The 6616-nt window shown below is 36.5% G+C and overlaps 1 long non-coding RNA gene across 2 annotated transcripts in view; it reads left to right on the forward strand.

Moving 5' to 3' along the window:
* The window catches only part of LOC128249917 (uncharacterized), a 47136-nt gene extending 42760 nt beyond the window's left edge, over positions 1–4376 (forward strand). The window contains exon 3 of one of the 2 annotated variants that reach the window (XR_008266070.1): positions 3842–4376. This is a non-coding gene — a long non-coding RNA (uncharacterized LOC128249917). Of the gene's footprint in view, positions 1–1868; positions 2852–3841 lie in introns of those variants that run through there. The other variant, XR_008266069.1, reaches the window with a different exon arrangement.
* Positions 4377–6616: the final 2240 nt, after the last annotated feature.

A 6616-nucleotide genomic window follows, 5' to 3' on the forward strand; every position in this document is an offset into this window, starting at 1 on the left:
CAGCCACGCACACCTGCGCAGTTGAGTGATAGTTAAGATCCGTTTCTGCCAACGAGGATCTAGTTTTTATCATTCGCAAAATATGCATTTTCTAAAAGAAAGTAAAAAATCTGAAAATTGGTTATAAAGTAGCCTTCCAGTCTCATTGCGTTGAAGGTATGATGTTGTGGAGAAAAAAAATGGAGAAAAAAGTTAGAAAAAAGTTTCGATTTCAATTCAAATTTCACCAGAAGTCGCGTATCCACTTCATGTAAGTACTGAAAAAAATATAGCTGTTAGCTTATAGGACAAGGCTAAGCCAGTAAATTCGATTTGTATAATAATGCTTTCATCGGTAACCTAGTCAATTAATTAATTATACAATTAATAGCTTGTGTTACGTAATCTGAAGTGTAAGTTAATGATATACATATTGATAATCAATACATGTTGTATTTATTCTTCATTGTGTAATTATTTGCACGTAGAGAAATGTAACCAAATGCATTTTCTATTTATTAGAGAATACAAAAGGGGGATTGGATTACAGCTTTCAATTCTAATTTCAGTCTTATCTGAAACTAAGTATACACATTCATTTATTAATTGACTATGTAGTCAATGTTATTATTCAAGAAGTGGCTAGTACTCGAATACTACTATTATTCCAAAATATTTTATTCAAATAAAACTAACCGGTTTAGCGACGCCCAAAGATGGAGGAACCATAAAGAGTTATAAACTTTGTAGGCAGATGAAATGCGTTACATTGTCTCAGATGAATTCCATGTCGAATTCCACAAGGTATTTCCAATTGGAATATCACCTGAGACTATATTTGTCACTTAACTAAGACTCTAGGTGTTTGGGATTTGGCTTGTACCAGACCTTCAGGTGGATAATAACTGAGAATTGGTTGTGAGGAAGATATCCTTGAAACGTAGGACGGAATTAGGTAACAACCCTGTCTCTTTGGTGATGTAAGATCACCTGGCCATTATGCCTTGTCTAAAAGAAACACATAGCTAGATTAGAGTTTATATTATTTCACTTCTAATAGATTAACAGGTCCTGATGATCAGGAGGTTCACATGTTGCCAAAACACACTACAAGAGGGTCTCAGAATGACGTAGTTGAAGAACCACAGGCAGTTGCTAAGATTAACATATCTGCAGAGATTCTTCGACGACGATGATAACGATAAACAGATACAGTCACTGTTCATGACATGCTTTTCTGAAGCTCGTCTTTTTTACTGAGCTGCTGTCTTGGGTCAAGGTCAAATCAAGGTTGGACTTGGGTATTGGGAATGTTGCCAATCCCTCACTGCACTCAATTAATTAGGCTATGTGGCCAGTGGAAAGAACCTTTACGTCTTCTGTCGAGTATTAGTGACGAGTATGAGTGACTCAAAATGTCATTAGTCCCAGTCTCTTCTGTTTTGAAGAACAACTTCCAAAAGTGCTTGGCTTGGCTTGGTTTGGTAGTCCTATACAGAAGCATTGGCTGTTTGGGATAAACTATAGTTATGGCCGAGTTTGAGTAGCCAGCAACCGAACAAGTTCTAGATGTACCCGGATGGCGAAATTGTCCGACAAGCACTCGCACAGATATTACAACGGATCATGTTGTAAAGACTGAATCAGTGTTCCTATATCTGGAGACAACAGTGAAGGAAGTTGTGTGGAAGACTTGGTTAAAGGGCTTGAGGACATACATCTTTCAGACAAAGCCATTATCAACTTCTTCAAGTACCAACTGAAAGAGGATGGCGCTGTCCTCGTGTACGCAGACATGACAGAAGTAGACACCCCATAAAATATCGTTTTATGTTTATTTAACTTGTAAAGGTTTATATTTTTTATTAATTGACATTTTTATGTTTCAGGTTTTATATGTGACTGTTTAAAAGAAGCCTTGAACAAGTTCCAAGCTGCGTACAAAAGAAGCCTTGGAACTGTCTGAAGGTGGACATAGCGCAAAGTCATAGAAAGCCTTAGGATCATAGCCTTCTACAGTTAATAGAGTGATTGTGCAATTCACCAGAGAGGGGAAGGAGTCCATATCGCTTCGCCCAGGTTGACCAGGACTCTCTGACAGGACCTTTCTCTTTGTTAAGAGAAGTGTAAAGGATTATATTCATTGCTAGGCCTCTGACATAGCAGAACACGTTGACGTCAGTCCCAGAACTGCTGTCAGGTATCTCCATAAATTTGGTTACTATTGCAGAGAAAAGATTGGGCCAGTGAGATGGTGGAGAGGCTAGTAGCATTTTGGGACACTGTCGTTTTCTCCAATGAGTCCATATTTGCCGTATTTTCTGACAGTAGTCGAGTGTGGGTCTAGAGACTCTGTGATCAAAACCTTGATGTGGAAAGATTGCAGCTAACAATGAAACATAGCAGCTATTCTGTGATGGTCTGGGTGGCAATTTGGAGCAATGGTCAATCAGAGCTGGTGGAGTGTGAGGAAAACATAAACTCAAATAGATATATGTCCTTATTGCAGAAATGGCTCCTTCCAATCATTTGAAGCGGTGAAATGATTAAAAACTTTTTTATTTATGGAAGATGGGGCTCCTTGTCACACGGATAAAATGACCCAAGGTTTGTTGGATGAGAATGGCATTAAAAATCTTCCATAGCCAACCCAGTCACCAGATATGAACCCTATTGAACACATCTAAGACATAAGGGACAGGACATTTCATAAAAAGAACAAGAAAGCATCTTCAAAGCCAGATCTTTTGAGATTACTGAATGAAACTTGGCAAGAAATTCCTCAAGAGACTCTACGTCATCTGATCAGTAACATGCCTAATAGGGTCCTTGCATTGAAAAATGCACAGGGCATGTCTACTAAATATTAAATATTCACATTATGACAATTAATAAATAATGTGAATGTATATTTTCAGATTGAAATAAATTTTAACGATTATAAGAGTGTCTATTTACTTCTATCATGCCTGTGTACATTTTATGAAAGTGGTGAAATTGATGTGACCAAACAGGTTAGAACTAAGGGGAGTTATTTACCTTAAGTGTATCGAGACAATACAAGGTTAAGCATAGGATGACTCGCATCAATTTATGTGTTTAGTTCCCAATTTTAACATTTTCACGTTGTTTATGTCTTTATTATTTGCGCTATTTATCAAAATATATTTGCAAATGTATATTTATCGTGATTGTTGATCTCGCCCATTTATGAGAAAGCACACGACAATAGGAAAATCATAGTCGTAACGGGTCATTCCGTTCATCTTAGTGTAGTAATGTAAAGGTACAATAGAGGTATTATTTAGAGACAATTTAGGAAGCATTAAGGGGCAAATTTGTAAATGTTTGTAGAGGCTCCACTTTAAGAGACAGCTTAGAGATGTTTTAGGAGCACTATTTAGAGGTATTGTTTCGAAGTCTATGCAGAAGCATTATTTAACGGCATAAGGCAAAAATTTCTGAGGAATATCCTTGAAATGCAGTTCAGAAGCGTTTGTAAAGATAGCATTCAGAGAAAACAAAATTTAGAAGTATTTATGTATATAACAGACTTCGTCTTCGTGCATTGTAATCTCGAATAATTCAGCTTACAGAGCCAATATCTCTGCAAAGTAATTACATTGACAATCAAACTGTAAATAAAAACACATTCTTCATTTCCAGCTTTGCACCTTGAAGATCTTGTAAACCTATCAATACAAGAAAAAAATATGTAAATTCTAAGCGAAGCCATATTTTATCTTTAAGCTATTTTATCCATAGAGGCTCACAAGCACACACACACATACACACACACAATATATACATACAAAAATTCAAATATTCACTCGTATTACAATGTGACTATTTTATTCTGCAGCTACTGATACAACCATTATTGCCGCTATCAATAATAGCACCACCATTACTACTACTGCCACTACAACTACTACTGCTGCCGCACCTACTGCTGCCGCACCTACTGCTGCCGCACCTACTGCTGCTGCTGGCTGCTACTACTACTACTGCTGCTACTACTACTAATACTAATATTTACTTGACTCCAGTCATACCACTGCTGAGTTTCAAATAATTCACATTAACAATTATCAGTTACGCATATGTGGAACGGAGAAAATACGAAAGCTTCTCTCAAATTCCATGGATTTATTTATCTATATATGAGAAAGAAATATTCTTTGCAAGATAAAATAATGCAGAATGCGATGAACATAATGAAGCCAGAATAGTGTGGATGCCTTCACTACTGTGTTGAAGGGAATAGATAAACATGAATGGATTGACATTTCGTTTAGGTTTCTTGAAAACATAATAATAATAATAATAATAATAATAATAATAATAATAATAATAATAATAATAATAATAATAATAATAATAATAATAATAATGTAAACAGACTGTATATGAAAAGAAAGAATGGTGGCAGTCTGCTACAATTTCAGTGCTCAAAATGCATGAGGAGAAATATGTTAGCGGATTATTATCACGCCCTGGCGGAATGAAAAAAATGACAGTAGAATTTCAACAAATTTACAAAAAACTGTTTTTGATTAAATATACTCTTTCCTTTACTTTTTCTTTCCTTTTCTTTTGTTTCGCTTTTTTATTTCTTTTTCTTTTTGCCAGTTGTAAAATTGAAATGTGAAGACTGATGATGTCATTCCGTCCACGGAATGACATCATCAGTCTTCACATTTAATAATAATAACAAAACTGTACAAAACTGTACAAATCTAAATATATGGTACTCAAGAAATGTTGTGTAACGAGTCTGAAAAGAGGTAATGTACAGTCCCTGCCAGGTATAGAATTACCAAATAGGGGAGTAATTTAAAAGGAAGACCATAAGTATCTTTGCATACTAGAGTTCAATGAAAGCATGGAGGAGGAAATGAAAGAAGTGCTGAAGAAAGTGTATTTCCGAAGATTACGATTGGTGTCGCGCTCAAAATAGATTGTATGGAATAAATTCCAAGCAGTAAATACATGGGCGATAGCATCACTTACGTATGGAGCTGGAATCATAAACTGGCAAAAGAATAAACTGATGAGTATGGATACAAAGATACAGAAATTATTGGCATAGCAAGGGAGGAGCATTCCATCCTAAGAGTGACAGTGACTGGTTGTACTTGTCCAAAAGAAAGAGTGAGAGAGGTTTGATCAATTGTCGCGATTGTATTGAATCAGAGAAAAATAGTTTAGGGTGGTAGTAAAAAATGCCGTGGAACCATTGTTTATACATTTGAATACCTCCGACATATACTGTACGGCATCTTGGTCAAGTATCTTTTACCGTAACTTCAAGTCAACCTATATACCGAAAGCCCACCGATACTTTGCTCCTGTAATTAAAATGTCTAGCCTTATAACACATACTGTCACACTGTTTTTGCCTGAGAAGCAAATAAAGGTACACTTGTATTTGTAATATTAAGCCACTTAGACACCAAATTAAATGAGGAGGTGGTTCAATTGATCGAACAACCGAATATTCAGTATTCATTTTTATGCGTATATGTGTGTGTGTGTCAGTGATTTCCTTTTGTGAACCTCTATCAACTTTTAATAGTTTCAGTCTTTGGAAACACGCTGGGCCCTACCTTTAAGGGCTTAGTCGAAAAAATCGACACCAGTGCTTATTTTTTTAAAGCCTATTAGTATTCTATCGGTGTCTTTTACCCAACCGTTATATAACGGGCACGTAAAGAAACCAACATTGTCAAGCGGTGGTGAGGTGGGCACAAACATACACATATATCAGGTCATCCCATAAGTTCTGTCCGAATTTTGAATGAAGAAAACTAGTGATCAAATGTCATATTTAATTGAAATTTAATCAATGTACTTTCCCTGATTATCTGTAACTTCCTTCCGTCTATTTACAAGCTTTTTAATCCCATCAATGTAAAACTCTTTTGGTTTCGACCTCCTCCTGGCTTGCGAAAGTTAAGTCTCCCAGATGATTCTGTAAACTACGAAACAAATGGTAGTCTGAAGGAGCAAGGTCAGGAGAATAAGGTTGATGAAGAATTTTTTCCCGACCAAGCTCTTCGATCTTCTATGATGTGGTCTTTGCAGTGTGGGGTCGCGCATTGTCTTGATGAAACATCATACGTTTTCGATTCACTAAAGCGGGTCTTTTTTCTTCAAAGCTTGGTTCAAAAGCTCTAATTGCTGACAGTAGACTTGAGCATTATTTTTGCATTAGGTGGTAACAATTCAAAGTGAATTACTCCTTTGCAATCCCACCAGATAGAGAGAAGAACCTTTTGTCCCTGAAGTTCCCTTCTCGATTGTAGTTGAGCTTTTCCCTTTTACCAAGCCACTGTTTACGACGTTTAACATTTTGATAGAAGATCCATTTTTCGTCACCGGTCACAAGTCTATCCAAAAAGGGTGAAATGAATTCGCGAGAATGGAGAGAAGAGTAGATGTCAAGTCGGGATTTGCGCTTGCTTTCGGACAATTCATGAAGCACCCATTTTCCAAGTTTAGGAACCTTTCCAAGTTGTTGATGACGATGAACAGTTGTATGGTTTGAACAAAGCTTTATTGCCAATTCTTCAACTGATAATGCAGAATTTTCTTCAAGTAATGCCTCAAGGAGCTTATCATCAAACTCAACTGG

The sequence above is a fragment of the Octopus bimaculoides genome, chromosome 1 (genome assembly GCF_001194135.2).
Source record: "Octopus bimaculoides isolate UCB-OBI-ISO-001 chromosome 1, ASM119413v2, whole genome shotgun sequence".
NCBI classification, from domain to species: Eukaryota; Metazoa; Mollusca; class Cephalopoda; order Octopoda; family Octopodidae; genus Octopus; species Octopus bimaculoides.